The sequence below is a fragment of the Zonotrichia leucophrys genome, chromosome 13 (genome assembly GCF_028769735.1).
Source record: "Zonotrichia leucophrys gambelii isolate GWCS_2022_RI chromosome 13, RI_Zleu_2.0, whole genome shotgun sequence".
Classification (NCBI taxonomy): Eukaryota; Metazoa; Chordata; class Aves; order Passeriformes; family Passerellidae; genus Zonotrichia; species Zonotrichia leucophrys.
Window position 1 is genome coordinate 18,086,676 of NC_088183.1, and position 26,273 is coordinate 18,112,948.

The 26,273-nt window shown below is 39.9% G+C and overlaps 1 protein-coding gene across 4 annotated transcripts in view; it reads right to left on the reverse strand.

The window, feature by feature from the left end:
- Positions 1 to 26,273, reverse strand: part of KCNIP1 (potassium voltage-gated channel interacting protein 1) — a 280,128-nt gene that overhangs the window by 177,154 nt on the left and 76,701 nt on the right. The window contains exons 1-2 of one of the 4 annotated variants that reach the window (XM_064725291.1): positions 9,126 to 9,186; positions 7,991 to 8,089 (exon numbers count right to left, since the gene is read on the reverse strand). The exons of 1 other annotated variant lie outside the window; for it this stretch is intronic. The gene's annotated coding sequence lies outside the window, so the exon portion shown is untranslated. Of the gene's footprint in view, positions 1 to 7,990; positions 8,090 to 9,125; positions 9,220 to 26,273 lie in introns of those variants that run through there. 2 more of the 4 variants (XM_064725297.1, XM_064725292.1) reach the window with 2 other exon arrangements.

The following is a 26,273-nucleotide window of genomic DNA, read 5'->3' on the forward strand; positions in this document are numbered from 1 at the left end:
TAATTAAATATTTACTCTCACTTTCTGTTTAATGATGGTGACTCCAAAGAATTTAAAGAGTTATTTTGGTTTTAATATTTTCTAATTTATTCCCTTGGGAGGTGGAAAGACTTGAACTAGATGTTCTACCACAGCTTCACTATTTTGTGATAGATAATATGCAGCCTCAGATGTACCACAGTTGTTCACTGTAATTAATACTTCCTTTTCATTTTTTCTGCTATTAATATATCTTTCCCACAGCCTAGTTAAGTGCTGTAGCCTGTATTTATTCTATCACTGATGAGTGATTTAAAAAAACACTATAGCAGAAATAACATGTCTTTTTTACAGCATTAGAACTTACTGCTGAATTCCAAAGTATTTGTATTTGTTTATTATGAGTTAAAGGCTTTTCCAGGTCCAGGAATGCTGGGATTAACACATCCCATAGAGCAACATTGCTACTGCACTTTTTACTGCTAACTGTGCTTACATGTTTTAAAGTTGTTACTTGCTTTCTCTTCAACTTGCCTTTCAGTAAAGCAGCCCTCTTTTGGGTTACTACTCATCTCACTTATGCAGCCCAAGCTGAAAGTCTGAACAAGCAAATCACAGACATGACCTTGCTTTCTTCACTGCACAAATGACAACAACAAAGCCTGCCATGTTTACAGAAACCAAGCTTCCATTTATCTCTGTGATAATTGTAAAATAACAAACTTCGTCTAACCTCATGATACTATTCTGCTAGACTAGACAGGTTGTCTCTTCTATGCTTTTGTCTTTATGGCATCAGCTTTCAGCCAGGTAACATTCCCTTTAGCTGATTAAATTTTAACAGATGTAAAAAACCAGATCAGCTTCTTGGGGACCCAGCTGTACCAGAAGTTGAGGTGACGGGGCTGGAGCAGCCATCATCAGAAGCACACAGCCAACAGGCCCTTGTCTTTCTGAGACCCATGGATCATGCTCTATTTTAGGTTCAATTCTGTGGGAGCATTTTGTACAAAACTCCTATTAAGGTGGGATACTTAGGACTCTGGACATCATTTTTCTTTTAACCATTTCATCTTAATGTCCTAACCTTTTAATCTATTTTCAGAGGATAAAGACAGGCCCGAGATCCATCACTTTCATAGTAAAAGACCTACTAAAAGGAAGACAGAAGCAGCCACTGCATATGGCAAATGCTAACAGAAACCCTTGTGCAGGTGGCATAAGGATACAACACAAACATGCACACTGAGACTGTACCAGCCAGCCTTCCTGGGGTTGCTGGATCCCACTTGCATCTTCTCAGGCATGATTAGGCAGCAAGCAGCCTAGACCTACATTTTCAACTGATGCATCCTGAACCCAATATTCATCAAGAGTCTTGGTTACAGAATTCAGTTGAAAGCTCCTGGAAAGCAAATCTGAAGGTGTTTACTCACATAAAACAGTAACAAATATTTCAAACTAGTAGGAGTTGAGGAATAACAAAGCCTAACACTGGTACAGTGCAGCTCTGGCACATTATCAGCCTCTAAAACAAGGAAAGCTGCATATCCATCCATCCATCCAGTAATCACTGAATTATCTCTTAAAAAAAATAAAATCAGACCTACAGAAAATTTTGTCTCCCTGAGTAACTGCTAACAGATCATCTTCAGGGCTTGCAAAACAAGGTAGAAACAAACTGAAAAGCCAACAGGCTATGACTAACAACTAACTAATCACATCTCAGAGCAAAGCCTAAACAAAGAAATCTGGAAACTCATCAGTTCTGAGAATGCTGGTAGCTAAAAAAAAGTGGGCAATACAAATTTTATCCCTTATTTATGTTAGAGACTTTCGACAGTACAATTGGCTTGAGTGTAGGGCAGACTTTGTGGGTGAAATATCAACAGAAACCACCTTGCAGTCTTAAAAAAGGACACTGAAATGTGCTGTGTCTTCGTGCTGAAATTACTGCGTCTCATTTTTCTCAGGAGAGCAGAATTCATTGGTAAAACATACAACTTTGTCCCAGCTAATGCTGGGACATTTCTCAAGGTCAGTCATATTTGCAAACAGTTTGTGGATTTAGCTAGCATTACAAAAAATTTCACCCAAGATACTGCAATATGTCACTAATGTCCTATTAATAAATATCCTGACATAGTTACTTTCTTTCATTTCTTAAATTTAGTCCATGCTTGTACAAGGTAAGTGGCGTGCACATACAGAAACAGCACAGGATAGTGCTGAGTCTGATATATTTATCTCAGAATAACTCTCGAAATCAACACACTTTAGAACCAGAATGACAATGAAAAAAGCTACAGCATTTGTATTTGATGTAGTAGCTCAGCAAAAAATTCTGGAGAATTCACACTACTTAGCCCATAGCCTGTAGCTGCAAATCGTAGCCACAGTTCTGCTAAAGACATTTCTGTCCTTCATCCCTTCACCCCAAATTCCCCTCTCCTTTCTGGCCATGGGTATTCCTGAAGCAAGGCTCTGCAAGGCACTGCGCAGTTGCAGTGGTCTAACATGAGTGCCCTGCGCAAGGATGGCCTTGGGCCCTGGTACAGCTGGAATATTATTTTTATGCACCTTCTTCTCCATAATTACCAATGTGTCAGCTCAAAATTGCATGGCAGAATTTCAATTCATTTTTAGCTCTGCAGAAGAAGATTGTGGCTTTTTAAAAGTTCATTTGATATCAAAACAGCCTAGAAAGATCAAACATAATTAAAATCTTCTTGTGGTTATTAGAAGTTTAATCACCAGCAGCGAATGAAGGAAGCTGCAAATAACACCTTCAGTGCCATCAGCGAAACAACTCATCTGCTCCTGGCACATAGAGCTGGCCCCAGGTTTGATAATGTCTTTAATTTTACAAGTTACTTATTATGGCTATAAGCATGTGGAGATATCACCAGCTGCCCAAAAGCACAAGAAACAAACTATGTCTAACTTCTAACACTTATTTATGTATTTCTAGAGAATTCCTCATCAGGTGTTTCTGCTCAAAACAAAGTTTTCAACTTGCATAGAAATTACCATAACTGATGCTGCTCCAGACAGGTTTGCAACCAGCCAGCAACAGACTTACGTGTTACACAGGCATGACGTATCTCTCTAGTTCCTCTTTAGTAATAAAGATTGAAAAGTGACTATACGGGCCTCATTGTTTTCAAGTTATGTAGAAACATTTCTAATAAAGTAGTAGGTCAATAAAAACAGAAATAAAACATTTTATATGCTTTTTCCATTTGTAAAAAAAGAAAGGAAAATAGGAGCAGTCATTGCACCATGTAGGCTTCAGTAGACAAAAAACAAGCTCCATGTGCAGTACATGAACGAAGCATGTCAGACTGTACAACCCAACCATTATAAAAGACAGGTTTCATTCCCCCCCCTCCTGATTTTATGTGAGCTTGTAGAGCATTAGTACTGCCTTGCGGTATTACTTAATTACTTGTTCAGAAAAGAGTATTTTCAGGAACAGCTCCCAGAATTACAGTGGCTTTCTCATGGTTGTAAGACACAGAAATAGAGTACTTAAACTCCAGTGAGACACCCAGTGACAGCATTTCTATCTCCAAGCTTTATCCTCTCTCTTCAGTGTGACATGTGATAACCTTCCTTCAGAAATAGTTTCTTTTTTCCTAGAATGAAACAGTTTTTAGTAGATATTCCTCTTGTTTTTCTTGTGGTCACTGAAAACTCAAATTTCTCTCTCTTCAGTGGGGTTCCAATTAATTACCACCTGAAAATTTCATTAATGTCCTGTGTAACACATCTTCCCAATCAGCAACAAACTTGAATTAAGCCCTGCAATTGATTCTGGCAGCTCTCCACCATGCCACCTCATCTTCCCATGTCATTGGGCTCCCATTTTGTCACATCTTTCAGCCACCCAGCCACACCGCCACAGTCCTACTTTAGACTGAGTATGACTTTTCATGGAAATCTGAATGAGGAAATATCAACTGAATTATTACAATAAAAATGTATCACATCAGATGCATTCTCTTAATCCACTGAAGCATTTACAATAATAATTGAGTAAAAGTCAATTGGTCAAGACCATTTTTAGATAAAACCTTGAGACAGAGCACTGGAGAGAATGTTAAAGAGGTGTCTGAAGAAAGGAAGTATTTTTTAAAACTGCAGTGCAACCCAGCTAAACTACTTCAACAGCAATCACATAATCAGCTATGCTAGACTAATTATTATTTAAAATAAAGAAATAAGAGGGAAACAAATGTTGTTAGTCAGTCACTATGTGAAGATTCAGGGTGGATCTGGGGAAACTATTCCTCTAGTTCAAGCAGTGGGCATGGCAGCCAGTGCGGAGGCTACTGAACAGGCTTTGGTGATGGAAAGTCCAGGGCAAGTTACCTCCCAATTCATTACTTGCACACAAACCCAGTATCTGAAACTTCTTGTCATTGTCTAGAAAAATCACTGGTTGACCCTGAACACCCCATTTAATATCTTTGGGGCTTATTTGTATCCCAGCTGTTTTGCATGTCACAGGCTGTGATACTTAATCATGCCTCATTGTGTGCAACACACAGACTCTGAGTACATCAGGCAAACAAGGGATACACGCAGTGAGTAAAGCCAGCTCAGGCCTGGCCCAGCACAAACGCACCAAACTGAGGTCTGACAATTCAGCTGCATTTGCACACCATGCACCAAGCACCATTTCTGCTAGAAATTTGGAGCCTTGAGATCTCTTACCTGAACTGCACTGATGGCAGAGCACAGCCCAGAAGTGATGGCCAGCAGCAGTATGGCCCCAGGGAGCCCAAGCTCCCATGACTCTTTGAGAGAGCAGCTTTGAGAAGAAGAGCTCTTCTTTGAGAGTGGGTGTCACCTATTCTCATGATGCTGCACTAGATTTCCAACAAATGCACCATTACCACGAGTGTTAAAAGACTCCCAGCAGTTCGTTATGATGATCCACATTTCACAAACAATCTAAATTGTTTAACAGAAAATTTCCAAAATGTGGGAATTCCCATAATATGATCTCAAATCACCAAAACAGCAGTACTGTGAGGATCCAAGCTCAAAGACACTGCAATGGGAAACTTCCTTTTGCCCCATACAGAAACCTTTACTAACTCTGAACTCCTTCAAGTTCTGCATTTCCCTACTGGGCAACAAGTGTTTAATAAATTTTATTTTACAATTATCCCTGCTTATTTTGAAGACTTAAAAAAGCACATTTTGCTCTAATGTGTTCTGTTTTCACTTAGAGCTAGCAAAGGGCTAGCAGTACTGAATATTAAACATCAAACAATATCTAAAGATAAGTAGTATCCAGGCTGTTGATGTAGTAGCTCAGCATAAAATTCTGGAGATAAATAGCAAATATTTTGCATCAATTTCCACAGAAGCTTGACTTCGGTTTTGTAATACATCAGGATGCATCCTACACTGGTACAAGCAAAGTCTTAAAGCCATCAGAATTCAGGGAAGACATATAGCCAGCTGTTCATATTAATGACTTGCTCATATTGAGCACTGACTTGGATGTAATCCAGGCTTCCATTATTATCTACTTACACTATATGCTTGTGAGAATCCATGGCTGGACGGGCAGTTTGGGTCCAATCCAGCTAGCTATGGACTCCAGCCCACACGATCTTACATGGACAAAGGCAGAAGATGAGAAGTGTTCTTCTCCACGTGGGGACAATTGTTTTCAGTTCATTCCCAGGAGAACCACCAGATGGAAACAACCCACATGGAAAAAAGAGCCAGGCCAGATGCCTCTAGGAGGTTTTAAGAGCTGGGAAAAGGGGCGGGAGGAGAGGGACTACAGCCAATGGGATACAAGTGAGGAGGGGCAAGGGGACAGGTAAACCAGGGAGAGACCACCAACACTGACACTTGGGGTGGGGGAAAGGGAAGATCATGTGGCAGTAGTATACAAATCATGTGAACAGCGCAAATTACCAAACACCCAGCGCAGACAACTAAATAACTATTTAGTGCAATACAACACCTCCTCCTTTAATGTTAAAAAAATAAAGGAAAAAGCATTGGCTTATTTCTGATACAAATTATGAATTTGTCCACCACTCCTGATTTGTGGGCCTGTCAGTTTGCTTTAGCTCCACAAGCTCTGAGGTAGTGGAGACTAAACTGTTGATAGCTTTTAAAAGTATGCAAAGCAGAATTCTGAACACTAACATCCTAACACTAACTAGAAAAAGAACAACAAAAACCAACAGAATTGTCCTAATTATAGAAGTCCACCACCCCAACAGTTCCCAGTCCTTGAACAGTCCGCTGAACCAGTCCTCGGATTCCTGCTTGACTTGTCTGATCAGGCTTTTCACTTCTTGGAAAGCCACATGGACGTTGGGTGCTTTCAATGTTAAGTTCAAGCAACAAAGTCCTTCAAATTCCTGGCATTCATGTCCATGTAGAAGCAGGAGGAAGTCTATGGCAGCACGGTTTTGGCCTGTGGCCTGCCTGGTAATATCCTCTAGGAGGGAGCTGATGGCCATGGATGTCAAGTTTGCTTGTTTGATTACCCAGCACTCTAGGTGACCCAATTCACCTAAAGCTTTGGTGGCTGCGACCCATGGATATAACAGGGATACAGCGATTTGCTTAGACTTTGCCCAATGAAAAATTTCTGATTCACAATTTGGATCCAAATCGTCAATGCTTCTCTTTTGAATTTTGCTGACTGAATTGCTCTTTCTAGTCTATTCACCAATTGTGGTTTGGTTGGGTGTCAACAGGGATATGCTTAATCAATTTTTCCTAACATTTTTGCCTGATTTGTAAGGACTCTAAAAAGAATATTAAACACAAACCACTACATTTATCTTTACTTTATTTCATTGTCTTATTTAAGAATTCTATTTGGATTAACACAAGGAAATCTAACATCTTACAGCTTTGAAAAGTTCATGGCAAATGACTGGATGTAAGAAGACTTCTCTTTGAAGTGCAGTATTTGCATAGAGACAGCTCTAGCAATGCCTGTTCACATTTCACTGCCATAAGGTACTGGAGATGATTATTAACAGCCCCTCAAAGATCCTTGGTTAGGGAGGGAGGGAGGGAGGGAGGGAGGGAGGGAGGGAGGGAGGGAGGGAGGGAGGGAGGAAGGAAGGAAGGAAGGAAGGAAGGAAGGAAGGAAGGAAGGAAGGAAGGAAGGAAGGAAGGAAGGAAGGAAGGAAGGAAGGAAAGGAAGGAAGGAAGGAAGGAAGGAAGGAAGGAAGGAAGGAAGGAAGGAAGGAAGGAAGGAAGGAAGGAAGGAAAGGAAGGAAGGAAGGAAGGAAGGAAGGAAGGAAGGAAGGAAGGAAGGAAGGAAGGAAGGAAGGAAGGAAGGAAGGAAGGAAGGAAGGAAGGAAGGAAGGAAGGAAGGAAGGAAGGAAGGAAGGAAGGAAGGAAGGAAGGAAGGAAGGAAGGAAGGAAGGAAGGAAGGAAGGAAGGAAGGAAGGAAGGAAGTGGCGGAAGTGGCGGAAGTGGCGGAAGTGGCGGAAGTGGCGGAAGTGGCGGAAGTGGCGGAAGTGGCGGAAGTGGCGGAAGTGGCGGAAGTGGGGGAAGGAAGGAAGGAAGGAAGGAAGGAAGGAAGGAAGGAAGGAAGGAAGGAAGGAAGGAAGGAAGGAAGGAAGGAAGGAAGGAAGGAAGGAAGGAAGGAAGGAAGGAAGGAAGGAAGGAAGGAAGGAAGGAAGGAAGGAGATTGGATTTACTTTTGCTTTGCACCTGTCACTGCTACTACAGGAATAAATAACTGATGTAAAAATTCCCTTTTGGAAATGTGTAGCACAATTTATTCTGTCACTCTAAGAAAGATATATCTGTCCTGAAGCTCACATTCTTTACTCACTCTATGAGTGTTACAAGCAGCAACTGTTCAAGAGTATGTTATCTCATTATCTCATTCACCTCAATTTCACCTCAACAGCTGCCCAGCTCCTTCATTCAGAAGGTAATTTTCAAGATCAGGATTTTCTGAGATCAAGATTTCCTTACAGGCAAAACAGGCACATTATGTGCTTACCAAGGATAAAATAAGTTAGCAGGAATTGAAGTTGGAACATGAAGAACATTACATAAGCTGAAAGTCCGGCATCCTATTATTGAGAAAACTTCAGAAAATCTATAAAGAAGACCAAGAGAAAAACAGGCAGTGAACAGCAGTCTAACAGGATACAAAGCATGCTTGAACACAAAGCTGTACAATACTCAGCTATACCTTTTTCATCAGACTGATGCCTTATCAGCCCTAAAATAACAAGCCAAACAAGACCAAAATGATAAAATGATAAAAAATTGATAAAATTATAAGATGATAAAATGCAGTTACCACTTACTGAAGGTCCACCAGGTGCACTTAGGGCAGAATGCATATATGATACATAGCTTTGACACTTTTATAAGTTTAGCAAATAAGCATAAATGTCAAGAATACCCAATTAAAAGTATGGTTTAAGAAGTAATTCCCCTTCTTAGTTCAGCCCCTGCTGAAGCCTCCGCCTTGATATTGCCCAGCATTGTTTCTATCTCAATATATGGGAAACTAAAATGGCCTTGATTCACTGAAGAAGCAAGATTAGAACAGGATTCATGTGTTTGTCTGATAGGGTAGGAGAAGTACTGCAGTTAACTAAGACATTTTACAATAATATTCTACAGAGCTACACCTATATGAAAAATACATAAAAAGCAAAAATCTTTTGGCATCAAGACTAGTTAAAGAAGCTCATGATTACTGCCAAACGAAAAATTTCTAGCATTGCAGTACCAGTGTACATGTATTGCAGTGCAACACATTTTTTCTTGTCTCTCCCCTTGCAATTCCAATAGCAACAAGAAAGCAGAAAAAATTTATAAATTTTGTCTGACTTCACATGCACACATATATGCCCACACCTCCATTTCAGTCAGGACAGGCAAGCAATATATTACCAAGTCTTTATATGAAGAATGGTATGACAGATAAATCTAAGTCTGATGTTTGGCACAAGAGACAGACAAACTAAAAGGAAAAGAAATCATCTTTAGTTACAGGAAGGCTTCAAATGGACTGTGTTGAGAGCACACATGTAGATAACCCCACCACAAAGGCAGGCATGTGCCTTCGTATGTCTCCACTGGCCAGCTGCATGCAAAAGAATGCATGAATCTTGACTTACCTACAAACCATCGACCTGTTTCCCTTATAGAAGAATAATATGATGATAAAGGATATGGTAGTTTATCCGCTCTCAGCTGCACCAGCTCGCAGGAAGACAGAAGTCATTCTCCAATGTGCTTTCACCAAGTTTTAAATCCAAACCTCTCCCCGCCCCCAAACTAGCTACAGCTACCAAAGAGCAGGGGGAAAAAAGCTTCATGAAACATAAAAGGAGCTCTTCAAAACCTTTTTATAAGGAAACACTGCTGAAGTCCACTCAGAAGGCAGAAGCCTCTTGTCAAAAACAGTGACCATCAGAGGCAAGGGCACAGTTAATTATTCAGTGATAAAACCTCATCTCCAGATGGATGCTGACCACTTAATTCAGCTCCTAGCATGCTGTTCATCAAACATATGGCTCCTCTGACCTCAATTACAATGGCTCTCATATAAGTTACTTCTCAGAAACTATTCCAAAGTTCTGTTGGAGCTGTGAACAAAGGGTTGGAATAATGAAAGTTCAGATTTATATAATCCTTTTAATATCCAAAGTGACTTTACAAGGTCAGGAAAATAATTCCAGAACATACCAAAATGTTCATGCAAAGGTTTGAGCATCTCTGCAACTTTTGAGTCAACAATAGCAGTTCTGCTACTTGTTTCAGGCAATAAATTGTGAAATAACTAGACAAAAACACTTTATATGCTTTGTGATGCAAGTAAATTTATTAGAATTTTTCTTCAGAAAAATCTGATCCACTATGGCCAGAACTTTTGTCTGGAGTATGAGCTTTTAAATAAATGAATACTAAAATACATAAATGGGTAATCTGTGGCTAAAACACAGCCATCTCTTTAAAAAATTTTTTTTTTCTTCACTTGATTTACAAAACCAAAACTGAACTAACGAATATTTATAAGCAAATGCTCACACAACATTAACAGTTTTACTAAACTTTACATAAGTTGCACAAATAGACTGAAAAACAGTTTGGCTGCATGACATGATACCAGTAACACTGCCTTACCTGCAATTCAATTTCATTTTCTCAGGTTGCCTCCCGGCACTTACTGGCCAGTGCAGATTTTTTGCCAAGTCCCTAGCACAGTGCAGCAAGACATGCAGCATCTACCTTTAAAGCAAACTAGAAAGTGTACCTTTTTTTTTTTTTCATTAATCTCTCTGCGTTGATTTCTGGCATATGAAACAGAATCTACTATCATGCCCTAAAGCAGGAGTTCCAGCCCCTTCTACTGCCATTGTTTATGCACTCCCAGGCATGCTCATTTAAAGGTCTTTCAGACCTTCTGGCACTTTTGCCTAGAAGTCTTGACATTCAGTGCACAAAGTGGCTCAAACAGGACAAAACCTGTTTTTAATTCCCTACACCTTGCCCTCAAGCTTCATTCCCCCCATTTTATTGCAGCACGTTAGTATCACCACCTCTCTTACACCAACTTTTGCACATCCACCCCCACTTACTTGCTGGTGTGAGAAGCAATGAAGAACAATGAAGAAACACGCGGTTATTGCAGCCTTTCCTTAATGCCACACCCAGTAAACTCGCAGGGAAATTGCTGACAGCTTCCACATGCTCAGGAGATACAGTGGACAGCTGTGCCAGCCCAACAGCCCTGCTGGTTCGCACTGTGGGCTGCCTTGTACACCAGACAGGAGCCAGTTTTCACTATTCATCCAGCCCTAACCAGGCAAGCCTGGCACTCTCTGCTACTTGCACATCTCCCTTTCTTTTCTTCTTGTTTTTTTTATTTTTTTTTCAGGAATACACAGTGGGCTAGATCTCTGAGAGTCAGAAAAAGAATAACTTAAACCAGCAATGGCACTGATGTGAAATGGTGCAACTTCACTTTTGTGGGGTCCATGAATTTAAATCAAAGCTTCAAAAATTACTCACCACAGCTACAGAAGAGAACAGAACGCAATCCCTTAAAATACATCCCTCAACAAGTAGAGAGACAAGAGAATGTTACTGCTTACATATCCACAGAGAGACATCAGCCCTCAAAGTCTGAAAGAGCTGTGACAAATGCCACAGCCAGAAAGAACATTTGGAGAGAAAAATGAAAATGCAGAAAAAATAAGACAACTAAGACCTCTTAGATTGCTGGGATACTCTAAATGAAAAACAGGACATAAAGATTGCTTCTGTGTATTCTAGTTAAATAGACACACTTTTATCCCTGCAACTACTGTTTCCATATTTCCTTGTATTTTAATTTTTAATAGGAAAAAATATTTAGAACACTAGAACTTCAAAGAAAACAGAACCAATCCAGGATTGCATCCCTCACTATTTCCATGGGCATAGAGTATGACCATGTCGGTTATTGTATAAAACACCAGTAATGTTACTGCAAAAAAAAAAATTAAATGCCCAGGCAACTTTCATTTTTTCAGAGCTGGTATTTAAATAGTTTTACTCTATCTTTTTGAAACATCATTAAAGACAATTTGGGTGTTTTTCTTGTTATTTTGGAACTTCAAAAAGAATATAACAGCAGCAATGAGATAAGGACCTTGATACCAATAAGAGTTTTGTCTTCATGGATGTATAATTTAAATTGTCAGATTTTGGGAACATTTATTGACTATAAAACACAGTCAATACTAATTGCGTCCCTCTAGACATCTAAAAATTTGTTTTATTGCTTTTTTATTTTTGTCACGTGTCATTTTCTGCAATATAATCATAGTTAAGTGACTTCACCAGCAAGGAACAACAACAAAGCTTTTGCTGTAATGATATACAACAAATGAGTCTCAGTTCCTTAACCACCCTGTTACTTACTAGTGCCTCATTTGAATACATGGATGCCCAAAAATTTAAATCATATTTACAATTTCTTCACAAAAAATTACATAAAGAACTGAAAGCATCACAGTCATTGCACTTCCTGATAAAGAGAGCAAAAATAATAAATCATTATAAGTTACCATATAAAAAGAGAGGATGTTCGCAGACAAAGCTCTCTTGTCCTCAGAGGAAAGAAGAAATAGCACTGAAGATCTACATGTTTTTTTCTGTCACATGATGCTACACTATGCACAAAAGCAAGCTTCCCAACAGGGGTAAGACCAAAGGAGTCGTTATGAAAGACTCACAAGATTGGATGAGATTGGGATTGCAGAAGGGTGTTATTTTTCCCATTAGGGCTTGATTGTGGCTAGCAATATACTCCACAGCGAGGGGAATCCAATCCCTGGACACAGACCTGCTGCATGAACCAGCAAGTTCATGCAGCAGGTCTGATACATGCGGCTGCAGCCAGATACATGTGGCTGCAGAGCCTTGGTATTGGCTGAAGAATCAGTTTGAAAGTAATTTCTTAGTATCTGTACAGAAGGAAACACTTGTGTAGGCTTTTTTTTCCCTATGATGAGAACAGTAATGAAATTGGACTGAACCTAGAAACTTTGTCTTGAAGGACACACTCCTGCTTGATATTTGATCCTCCCTATGAACCTGTGCTGTTCAAAGCATGTCCCACAACTTGTATCCCAAGATAGAAGCCCACCTTCTACTGCACACTCCACAAGACTCTCTGCAAGCCTCAGTTTCTAAGCATTTCTAGTATCCCAGGGACTTTCAGGAGTGAGAGTGATCCAGCCCCCTGGCCCATCCTAAAGCAAATTTCTCAAAAGATGGTCTGAACAGACTCAGAACCTCTAAAGCCTGTCAAAGGTTTGAGGGGCAAGAGCCTGGCTCTAGTGCACAAGCAAATGCCATAGAGCAAACATCCTCAATTGTCTCAAAAGATTAAATAAGACAAACTGGTTCTTCAAGACCTGTTCTTCCTTTGAGATAATTTTCAATTTCAATCAGTCCATATTCATAATTTGGGTATCCAGTCTACATCCCCAAAAGTAACTTGCCTATAAAAACTGGGTAAACATATGTTATTCCATGTGAACAGGGCACACAAATGCAGTTTGTGCATATTAGTTACAATTTTCTAGCTTCAGAAAATTGACACACTAAAGGGAAAATTATATATCTCTAGGCAAGTAAAGAGTCATCAGGAATAAATATTTTATAATGCAACTAGCTTTAAATACAAAGGGATCTTACAAAGATTATCACATTAAAAAGAATCCCTATATGAACTACAACCACTGTAATAAATTGAATGCTAATACTCAGCTCTTACATTGGCACTATTGTAAATCAGAGGCAACTCTGACGAAGGGGAGACAGAATGATGCATCTGACTCCATCATCAGAAGGCTAATGAATTACTTTATTATACTATACTATATACATTTCATCTAAATTGAATCTGCCATGCACTCACTCTTGCTCACAACTGCACAGAACTGCACTCATCTCTGATTCTCTGGCGACTGTCCCGTGACAGTCCGACACACACACACTTCTTGGCCCTGATAGGCCAAGGGAACAAAACATCCTCACTTTGGGTAAACAATCTCCATATTGAATTCTACTTCAGCACAACACAGCCACAGCAAGTGAGATAAGAATTGTGTTTTCCTTCTTCTCTGCTTGTCTCACAGCTTGTCTCTGTTCAGAGGGCACGTGAATACCACAGGCACTACTTGAAAATTTAGCCATGTGAGCTTGATCTTACCATTGCTCTCATAAATCCACTGACACCAAAGGAGTTAGCCTGGATTTTCACCCAAGGAATAGTAATTTTGACCCATACTTACGTCAGTTTTGTTGGAAGACATGCCTTGTAAATGTCATCCCTCTCTCTCTCACTTAATTATTTCTTTTTTAGGGAAACTATGTAAAATCCCACCAGTCTAAATTTCAGAGAGTTCTCCTCCTGTTAGGAGGGGAAAAGACCTTACACACGTTGGTATAATTATTTCCCATAGGTTCTATACCAATCCTAGAATTTATTTTATGAAAGGTGAGGCAATGTTCCTCTTGCAAAGCCATCACCCCAAATTTAATTTTGTAGAAGCAATTAAAGTCAAGAACAAGTGAGTTTAGTTCTTCTCCTAAGAGACAGTGGCAGTCTTTTAAATATATGCACAGGCACTTGGGTATAATATGTGCACTGGGATAACAGTCATTAATGAATACTAATTTGCTTTCATTTTTCCTGTGGCTTTGGCATTGAGCTCTGTAGGGTCTGACTGCACCACTAATGCCAGAGGGAAAGCACTAGACACTGCTCTGTGCTGAATCTATGAATGCTGTCCAGTTTCTCATGCTACAAACTCATCTACAACCTTAATTTGTGCAGCTTTACATAGAACAAATATTCAAAGCTATAAATGAAATCTTGTGAGACTTTTGCACAAAACTCTTAGATTTATAAGTAAGCCTTTTAAACATTCCAGTTCCTACTGAGAAAATGGATGATGATACATTAATTTCCAAGCAGAAGTCAAGCTGGCAAAATTTAAAAAGGAGAAGGAAAGATCTGGGAAAGCCAGGCTCACTGCCTAATGGGCTTCACATTGATGGCAAAAGTATCTTAAAATTTACTAAAGTACAGTAGGAGCTGCATGGCAGCAGTGACTTCAGGTTTGGTGCTATCACCCCCTCTTCAAAACTTCCAATGAGACTGCCAGCCTTGTAGCCTAATCCCTGGACAAATTTAAATGCCTTGCCATTGCATCTTTGAGGAAAACATCACAGTGCCATTAAAATACATCCCAGTAACTTTGAGATGTTACTCAGCTTTTTATAAATGCAGCTGTTTCTGAAAGGGCTGGATCCCCATGGTCCTTAATGCCAGTGGCAGCAGCTCTGACCTCTGTGTTTCCAGTCACTGCTGAAGATCACCAGCATCCACTTATGAGCAAGTTCACAGGAAAGACCAAGAAATAAGGAACAATTACTCTAATCCCATAGTGTACTGACTGGATAATTAGTTGGAGACAAGGAATGTCACTCCAAAATCAGAAGGGAATAAATGTGCACAAGTCAGAGAAAAACACCCTGATGTCTGCTTATGCATATGGGGTTTATGAAATGGCGCCTTGTCCAAGATTAACTTGCATAATTAAAATTAGTTTTCTCATCACCCCCTTCCCATTCTTTTCTCCTGTGGCAATGCTGTACCAGATCCTGACTCCATGTTGGTGCTGAGATGGACTTGATTGAAAGAGAAATTTTCTCATTAAATCTGATAATAACTGCCCATCTTTCTTTCTCAGGGAATAAGCATTCAGAAGAGTTCAGATGTGAGTAACAATTTAAGTATTACCTGCTCACTGAGATATCTCACCAGTAGACTTCCAGATATGTAAGGATTCATTTCGAATAGATCACATAGATCTATTTTCAAATGCAATACTAAATCTGATATTAAGGTACCAAAATGAGGATTCTAACACAAATGTAGCTGTTTTCACATGCATAAGTATCCAGTCAGGTATTATCCTAAAGTGTCCTTATATTTAAAAAAGGTAGATATTCTATACCTGATAGCAAGTACAAAAACATAACTCATTGGCTTCTTGGTCTGAAATATCAGTAAAAATATCTAATATAAAAGGTCATTTTCAAAACTGAATAGATCATAAGAGAACCTGCAAAAAGAGGAGCTGTTTTCTTACATGGACCATGACTTTTGTGAAAAATGCCCTTTTTTGCCCAATTGTAAATTAAAGAAGTTTCATTGGAAGATCACAAACTCACCATAACAGCCTTAATTGATGTGAAAACTCACCATAACAGCCTGAATTTATGTGAATTTTTGCAGTAGCAAAAGTCTTGTGCAAGACTTTATGCACAAAGATGCGAGTACAGACATGCAGAAAACCTGTAAACCACTGAATATGTTTAAAACCCCCTTGAGTTCCCTGATTCAGTACACCTGCTGTAGGGGCCTAAATACAAAGAATGTAAGAGCAGAGTCAGACCATTTCACTATCATTTCTGTAGTTCCACCCAGATTTCAAAGTTATTATTTAAAATTACCCATTTGTCTTTTAAGCCCTAAATACTGCTAATAGCAGATTACACATTAAATTGCTCTAACAGGTCTAACTCCCACACAGTGAACACTGCAACACAGAATGGGAACCCCGGGGAAATCTGATTCCCAGGCAGGAAAGTTTAGACTCTGAAGCTGCAGAAAGAAAGAGAATAACAAATCATTTGAACATGGAACAATATTTTCTCCCAACAAAAGTCTACTTCGAGAGTAGCTTATTGGAATGAGGTAGGGGATTAACCCAAATCCCCTTAATTTCTACTTTGGCATGGCTCTTTCTTCCTTAGCTCACTGTCAGTGTAAAATTCAGGGCACCAATAAGCAAAGCCAAAAATGTTCCAAATTGTCCTGGAGATTTACTACTGCGCTGACTCTGAATTATTCCTGATTGTTTTCATCTTCAGCCTCGCTTTTACAGCATGCACTTAAAGCTATTTGCCTTCCCATTTTTGCTACCATGTCTCATAAATAAGCACATGCCTTCATATCTTCCATATATCTTTCTTAATGCCTTCTGTTCTAATTCCCTGTCCTCTACCACTCCTGTGATACTATGCACTTCTAAAAATTTTTTTAGCAAATGAGAATTATACAGTTGAATTATACTGCTCATAAAATCTTGGCATAGAAACCTGGTTGTAAAAAGCCACCCTGGACAATTCTAGTTAGATTGTTTTCCTCTGTGCAAAACCATTCCCTTAAGAATTGTTTCTATCAATCTTTTTTTTGCACCCCAAAAAAGTAATTTGTAAAAATATTATGAGAATAACTGTAAAACTATTCATAGTTATTACATACTATACAATATGGAAAAAGGAATGTCTGCACTTGAAACCTGCAGTTATCTATGGCAGCACCTGAGTCACTACAGCCTTTCCCTCCATGCACCACAGTTGCCATAGCTCAAGGTTACATTAAAGTACATAGCAAATATTATTAAGGCAAGAGAATGTTTGAAATAAGACGTTGGGCATATCCGTTTTCCCCATATGAAAGAGAGGATGAACAATTTTGTGTTAAAAACATTTGCAGAAGTATAAGGAGCATATGTTAGTGTGTTTCCCCAGCCTGTTCACTGAACTGTTCTCAGAGTACTTTCTACTGGTAATTTGTAATAATATATTGTTTGATTTAGTTCAAGAGCTCTTAGAAGACTTATGCCCCAGGTTTGCATAAGCTGCTTCCCTTAACAACATGCTCTAGTCCTTGAAAAATCCCAACATGTCTCCAGTTTTGGTGTGTTCCACTGGGAAGGCAAAAACAAATTACTGCATAGCAGATAGTTCTGCTAGTGAAACTGCACTCACTCTGTGGGCACCTGCCTTAAATTGTACCATACAAATGCCCACCACAACCTTCTGCATTAAAATTGTCCAATTCTTAAACTCCATTTCAGGTTGCAAGCAGAGCCCTCAGCAAAAAAATAAACATTTTTCAGCAATTATCTTTCTTTGCTGAGTGATCAAGGGACTCGAACTATTCATCTCAAACCAAGAATTTTGGAAGATTTTGAATTTGAATTTGCTAAATATGCTCAGTATAATGAATACTTGGGCATACAAATAGTGTTGTGAGCTATCAAGAGCCCCTGGACTACAAAAGGAGAAAAGATACAATCTAGAAGCATCTCCAGAAGTGTCTTCACTGTTCACTAGAGCCTTTTAGCTGTCTCTTTTCTTTAAAATGATGATACCTGTGTTAGTGAGAGGAAACAGAAGACTTTCACAGTAATTAGTTGCATTCAAGAGATGCCATGACCTCAAGGAGGATAAAAGCTGCAGAGAACTCCCAGCAGGTAAATATGCTCCACAACACAGACAAAAGCCCATTCTCAGGCTCCTCATTTACCACATGTCAAGAATGGTTTACACTATATTATCTCAGACATAGACCTTGCTCTTGCCACTATGAAAGTTTATGCTGCATTTCATGGAAGACAGAAGATCACTACAAACTACAGAAGTACCCCAGTGATCATTCCAGAGATCATTCCAAAGACAGATTTCCCATTTCTGTCAGGAGGACAAAATAAAAGCAAAGATGTGCCATTAGTACCAACAGACCTTTTCAATACAATAAAAATGTACCACTAATAGTTTAACCAGCTGGTTAATCAATATTTTCATCTTGGATGAGTTAGACTGTAACAAGGCACATGCTCAAGCAGGCTGAGCTGTCATGTATCTAGATCCCCTCTTCAAATGTCAAGTCCCTTAAAGTTTCCCAGTTTGGGATGAAATAACTCAAAATAATGCAGCAGGACATTGCCCTTCCTAACTGTCCCACTCTTAAGTTCAAATCCATCAGTTACCTTTAGAAATGGTGAAGCAAATAGATCTAGTATACATGAACTGTTCAATAACTTAAGTCAGGATCTGTTGTTATGGAGGGCAGAAACCAGCTCCCACCTGTTCAGGGTTGAGCTTGACACCCTTTTTCACTTCGTTTCTACAATGAATGATGAAACTCCCTATACTCCAGGTCCAGAGAGCCTAGCACCTAAAAACTGGCAGTAGCAGCAGTACATATAACAACCCAAGCCCAGGGTGGAAAAGCCACTCCATAGCTACATGGCTACAAATTAAAATCCTAACACAACTTTAGGGAAGAAAGGCAACAAATCTTGTCATTAGCAACAAGAATCTTGAAAACCCAAGTTATTGCTTTGATGACAGCATTGTGTGAATTGCAGTAAGAAAGCATCTTCCACAAACATTTTCCTGTCAGTGACAAAGCCCAGTTTGCAACACTACATTTGTTCTCTAATCAAAGGCAAGGGAGAGTTGATTTCAAATGTCAAAGCTGAGCTAAGCAAGCCTTTTTACAAAAAAAAAAAAAAGAAAAGAAAAGAAAAAAAAAGATTGTTTAAATCCTTTTGCTCTTACTTATTGAAGATTTCAAAGACAAAAGGAATTTTGCCTTCACATTTTGCCCAGCACTTTGCTGAGATTTACAATACCTAGTCTCTTTCCTGGCACACATCTAAAAGGAAAGACAGAGTTCACAAGGAGGCAACAATTTTCAATGTTTTTTTCTTAGTGCTGTCACTGTGCCCTAGTGCCTGTGTGTCTCTGATACTCAGAGTCTTTCCCTGATTTCATTACAGAACACCTGGCTACACTGAGGTATTGCACTACATACTGTAGTTTTTCTGTAGATAAATGCCGTGCTAGTGAAATCTTTTAAGATTAAAATGAAGCTTAAAATCTTGGAAAGAGACATGCAAACATTGCTACGCTTTGAAACATTCACTTATTAAGTCAGGCAGTGTCTCTCCATCAAATATATCCAGAGAACGTTATGCATATGTGTTGGATATTGGGGTTTTTTTATTTTCTTTCCTTGTTATTTGTGGAAATTTTTCCCATTGAGTTGCTAGGAAGCACTGATGGCTGTGTGCTTGAGATGGCAGGGAGGGGGAACTCCTCTGGTTTTTTATCGGAGTTTCTGGGGCGGGGGGCAGGGGGTAGGGAACAGAGATACCGCCAGAATAGAGGCAGGTAAAAAAACGGGGCTGTGGAGTTGGGAACGCTCGCTATCTCTCTCTGCTGGGCTTCAGATGAAAACGGTTGGACCTGTTGGGAAAGGAATTTACTGCCAGCACCATCACCCAGAAGGCAAACTTTCTTCTGCTGCTGGGCCCCCTGCCCTGCCAGGACATCCCGCAGGTTGTCCTGGAGCTATTGCCGTGGAGTTTCTGATATATCTCATCAGCCGCCCTGGGATTTCTGCTCATCCCTGCCCTTCCAGACTGCTGCTTCCGAGAGTCCTGTTGGGGCACAGGGCTAGACTGCCCCGGGGTTTGAAGAGCAAAGCCTCTCCTCCGTCCCTCCTGGTCAGGGCCCAGCCGCCATTGCCGTGCGCTCCCCGCGCCGCCCCACAGCGCCCCCTGCAGCCGCGCGGGGATCACTGAACCTGCCCTGCCCGCCGGGAGCCAGCAGGGCCCCTGGCGGCTGTCACCAGAACTGCAGCAAGGGGAAAGCGCCGCAGCCCCAAGGCTGAGACTGGGTTCGGGTTCTGGGGCTGGGCTCCAGTTCTGGGGCTGGGTTCGGGCTCTGTTTGGTGTTAGTGCCAGAGTGGTTGTTGTTTGTTTGCTTTGTAATAAATACTAATAAGGAACTGTTATTCCTGTTCCCATATATTTGTCTGAGAGCTCCTGAATTTCAAAATTATAATAATTTGGAGGGAAGGAGTTTATATTCTCCATTCCACAGGAGGCTTTCTGCCTTCCCTAGGAAGACACGTCTTGTAAACCAAGACAGCATGACAGATTTCAATACTGAAGGCTTTTACTGATACCCACATTACTGATATGTATTAACAATGGGGAGGTAAAGAAGAATTCTTAACGCTTCCTTTAAATACTGGGGGGGGGGGGGGGAGAAATTTAAGGTGTAAATGACCAGGCTAGAAGACACCTATCCTCATGCAGATGACTTTTTTGGGCAATGACTAAGAAAACCACTCAGGCTGCACTGCGGTCTAGGACAAGGCAGACTGAACCATCAAAAGCATTAAGAACTCACTATATCTGCTCAGCCGAGGCATCCTTGCAACTCTGTGCTCTGTTAAAGGGAATTATAAATTTGCAACCAGGTAGTTTTCATCCTAGTTATAAACATAAAAAAACCCCAAAAACCTCATCTTGTACCTGCTCAGTAGAGCTAGTTACAGTTAATTAATTCCTGCGTTTTTGTGTTCTTACATACTAGATGGCTTGGTGAGCTATTCCAGTACTTCCCAAGAGGACATTTTAGAGGACATTTTCTGGCAAGTTCCTTAGAGAGACTGATACCACTGGCAGTTTGGCAGCAGCTTCACTATGAACAATGAACAAGTATCACTGACAGGTTCAGCAGTTTCTCTATCCCAGAAAACATACTTCTACCTTGGTAAGCCAACACAGTGAGCATAATAAAAATGCAGATCCAAGTTCCAATATTTATCCATAACTTCAGAACCTCTTTGGAACTTAACTCCAGAGAAGTAATTTCCATGGAATTCCAGCAAGACTACATTGCAAATGAATAATCAGACTTTAGATCCAACTACAACTCAAAATGAGGAATCGCTTTGGCATCTGTGTCCCCTGTATGTTCCACAGGAAAAATGAGGCATCCATTTCACAGATTAAATGGCCCATACCAAGATTTATATTTAAAACGTTATTGGTAAAGGTGGCTAACAGCTAAACTCAAAGAGCACATAAAGCTAAAACAGGGCTGGAGACTGAATTGTCAAAAAGCAGGTGTTCTATAATTTTCTGCAGAAAAGTCAAATCTATGTTGGGGAAAAAAAAGGACTATTTGTGCAAATAGATGTTGACAATAGTCAGGAATTATTAAAAAGAGAGGAATTCATTTCAACAAAGCCATTGGATCTGCAGCTTCTGCGTGTGCCTCTACTGGCAGTCTCCTCTTAGATGTTTTTCTTTTAATCTTTAAACTCAGAACATCTACTTTTTTCCAGTCCTCTGCCAGAGTTCTATACACTGCTTTACATTCAGCAGAGGCCACAAGGAAGATGGTAAATTGTCTTCCCAGTTTCTTTGCACATCAGTAGGAGGAAGTAGTGTTAAAAAAAGAAAAAAAAGTTTGATTGACCTCCATTAAATGTAACTCAGATTAGATCTGGCCTTCATTGAACATGAGCATAAGTCTGTCCCAGCTGATTTCTAAACATCAAAGGGGCTTCTATATGAAACCCATTCCTTCAAATAAGAGCACCTCCAGCAACAGCCCCCTGCAGCAAACAAAACAGGCTTCTCTTCATGGTTAACAAATAGCTTTTTCATAACTAGTTTTTTGGATGTAGCACAACATATTCAAAAAACAGCAGAAGATAAAGCAGGAACAACAAATGATAGAACATATAAACCCTAACTATTGCTGGTATTTAATATTAACTGTTTTCAGGATATGGCTATAATTTCCAAACTAAAAGTACATCGATCAGGAGGACACTGTGCTCCCAGCTAGCCATATGCTGAGAAGAGCAATGACACTTCAGCTCTTGCTGTAATATTCAAAGTAGAGAAGATAGCTCCTGCTGTGCTAATGAAACCCTGCTGGACTGTTAAGTATGCAGTTATTCCATAAGGATCACCTGGAAAAGGTGAGAAAGGTGGAGGCTCAAACTTCCTTTAGGCTGTGCACTGGCAGTGAGGCCTTTAGAGCTGCCTGCGGTGTGAACAAGGACGTCTCAGACCAGCAGTGCTCATGAAGGGCAGAGCAAGGGGATGGCTGGCATCTACAGAGGGCTTGGATGAGCAGGACAGAAGTAACTGGTTTGCCAGTACCGAGAAAGGCAGTTCTGCACTAGGACAAAGCAGCTTCCTTACAAGGCACAAACACACACAGAGCCAGAACAGCATTTCACCTTTCCAGAGAAGAGATGAATTTTGTTCTAAGCTAAATTCTGAAGAAAATAGTATTTTCCTGGTGAACAGCAAGTGTCAGCCTTTGCAGCCTCAATGAACTATCACCGGACTAAATTTCAGAAAACTATAGTCTTGCATAAAAACTTTTAACCTCCAGCCTTCCAGCTTCACCTCAAAAATAATTTGAGCTTTGTGGCAGATAAAAACTCCCTTCTTTTAAAAGACTATAAGGAGAAATCACTGGTAATTTAACTTCTCTTTGTAACATTCCCTTCAAACACATCTGTCTTGACATATGACAACTTAATTATGCATGACAGAGACGCTTACAACTACGAGATCTTGTTAAAAGGATATGAGACCCCAGGAACAAGACACCTCCTTGCACTGAGGTATCACCTCCCCCCTCTGTTACTGTCTGAAATTGGAACAGACTCTGCATTAAGAAATGATGGGACCTCACAACAAAACTGAAAAGTGAATATCAGAGGGAGGGTAAGAAAAACCCCTAACAGTTAACTCTGAATAAAAAGAAACAAGTAGAGCAAATAAAGTTCAGAAATAAGTAAAAATCACTGGTGAAATTTCCTGGGGAAAAAAAAAATGGAACATTTAAATAGAACCCCCTCATCCACAAGAAAGATGAACTCAAGCACAATGGAAACCCAGACAAAACAGTGATATTGCTTAAATGTTGCCCTGGAGCCCTGAAGATAATTGATCTCTTAAATATCATTCAAGTAAATCAGGATGAGAGGGCAAGCTATTAGCCTCATGTTTGCAAGTCTTAAGAACATTGCAATTCAGAATATCCTTCTTGGGGGATTGGAATATTAAAAGATTCCTGCAGGAGGAAGGAGAGTCTGCTGAAGAATTTTTGGCTGCTCTTAAATTAACAAGACAAAAAGAAACCATTATACTTTGTCAGCTTTTCTTATGAGACCGAGACTGTGCTCAGAGAGGAGATACTGTCAAATATAGATTTACAGGGAAGGCTGGTTTTGCTTCCAGAAAAAAACTATTGTGTTTTTTTATGTTTTTATTTTATTTATTTATTTAATTTAATTTATTCAATTTAATATTAATTTTATTTATTTATTTATTTATTTATTTATTTTAAAAAATATTTTATTTTTTATGAAATGCTATAGTGAAAGTAAGATGAAACAAGGTTAGTCTCACCTTTTTAAGAGGAAATTGAAAACCAGAAGACCATAACTGTAAGAATTCAGAAGGGATTTCACATGTCAAAATGCAAGAGAAATGCAAAAGGAAGTATTGTAAATGACATAGCAAAAGTAAAGCCCCAAATAATTCCCAGCATTCAAAAACTCTGTACCAAAGGTACAGAAATAACCATTTAAAAAAATTGAGTTCACTAGTAGCACATGCAGAGGAGACCAGCACACAGGTGCACAGGGACAGCCAGGAGTTTTGGCTGTGAACAGCCTGAGAAAACAAGAGCTGAGATGATGCCTTGATATTCCCAGCAGACAAAATACAACATTATTTGACAGAACTCTACAAATTAACTATCACTGCTTGTAGTTCAACTTGAAAATCTTGTTGACATGTGAATAAAAACAGATGAAATAAAAAATAAAACAGATGAAATAAAAAATAACAGATGAAATAAAACATAAAAGACAGTTCCTACTGGAAGACTGAGTCAAACACAAGCTACAGTGGGAAGGTAAAAATGAGCAGCTAGGCTTGTTAGAAAGAGTGAGAATATTAAGACTAAAAGCATGTATAACTTTTAGCTTGGTTCAGTGAACAGATAATATAAGAAGAAAAACAAATGTCCCCAAACCAATGTGAGACACAAGTACAAAGTCCCAAGAAAAGACAAAACCCCACAGAAGGCCCTGAAGGTCAGTAGGATTACAGCAGCAGGACAAGGCCAACCCACATTTACTCCATCTGGAGCTATGCACATGACCACAGAACAGTGAATGCTTATGTGCTATAGAGTTTCTTCAGGTTAAAAGAGTTTATACTGTTTATTTAAAGAGGAATGTTGTGGAGTCATCCTGCTGAGAACTCTACTGCAGATGCTTTTAACAGAGGGCTTTGGCCACAGACAGTGGCAGACAGTGTATAGTGGGGTCACAGTGGGAACTGTGGGTGCTTTGGAGCCAGTATGCTAATAGAACCTTCCTACATTTGATCAAGTTTCCCGTTTTCTTTCACCATGTTATAGATACATTATCATATTGGCTTTTTGCAAATATTAAAATTGATTTTATATGTGTGATGTTAAAGTAATTTTTCTATAAAGATATCATTTTTATTTCTGTTGTTAATTAAGCTTAGACATAGTAGTGAAATAGCTGATAGAAGTATGCTTGTGTTAAACTGCCTGCTTGGATGGGATAACATCCAATGAACACAGGATGAGGACACTTGTACAGATCTGCCAACTATCAGCACTCACCATCTGAAGGCAGAGTGGACCAAGGCCCAAACTGGAAGTGATAAAGGAGCCAAAACCACAGCCAAGAAACATGCATGCTCTAAAAAGGCAGACCCAAGGAGGGACCATGTAAAATAGTTCCTGGAATATGTAAACTATTTATGGATAGGCATAAGGGTCTATGAATATGCAACAGGCTGATGTAAGGGAAAAGGTATTTAACAGGTATCCCCAAATGTAACAGTGTGGTCTTGGCTGAGTGCCAAGATGCACCCGACAATAACCTTTGCTTTATGGTTCTGGTCTCCTATTGTCCTTTATTAAACTTTTAAATTTTCACAGGAGAGTGAACGCGTTTTTCACAAATGGGTGCTTGTCCCAGATGTAACACCTCGCTCCTGAAACCACCAGGACATCCCAAGCAAGGGAGGCGTGCCCTGCCCAGTTTAGGCAGCCTCGCCCTGTCTCTCCTGGCATGATCAGCAGTTGCAGGCAGAATACCCAGTGGACAAGAGGAGACACATAAAGCAAAGGAAAAGGGGTGTAAAAAAAGGTTCCCTAAAACCATGGTAGCCCCATAAATTCTTGTGCACGATGACTCTAAGAAGAAAAGAGGATTGGAATTCTTTGGGAGGGGAGGAGGGGGAAATACGGGGCAGGTGGGATGAATGTGTGTGTGAATGAGAGGCGGGCTGGTTATCCCAGACCTGCTGAGTGAGTGAGGAGTCTCCCACGCTGCAGTTCTGTTCTTTTGCGAGAAAAACAGCCAGTAAAGAGATGAAGGGAAAAATAAAAGGAGTGAGAGAATCTCCCAGGGTAACTGGGACTGGGTCTCAGGGAGGGGTTGGACCCCTTGGAGGCAGGGAGCTGAGTGTTTTCCTGGCACAATTCACTGGGAAAGCAGGATAAAAAATGGAGGGGGCCCCCAAATTCTGCTGGGCTTGGGCTTAATATGCCCAAGAGCATCCAGGATTGAACCTGCTGGGTTGAGGGATTAATATGACCAAAAGCATCCAGGGTTGAACAAAATTCTGCCATATTGAGAACATACACAAGAGCATCCAGGGTTGAATAACACAGCTGGATTGAGGATATGCCCAAGAAAATCCGGGGTTGGCCAATAACATTTTGAGATTTTATAATACCCTTGGGTGGATATTAACAAATCATTTGAGAACTAAGGTACCTTATTATTGTGTTGTCCTGTTGTGAATGGTAGTGAATGAGACATATTAAAGAAATAAAAGGGAGTGACTGTGAATGAATGAAAGTATATGAGATATGGATTGTTAATTTAAAGTTTAATTTTTCTGGAAGAAGGCGGATTGTATTTCTCTGTGCTGTGAAGAATGGAATGTGTTCAAGTTATCAGGAGAATGGACTGGATGTTAGGTGGAACCTGGTAAAATGAGACGGGGAGCCAGACGGGGGCTGGG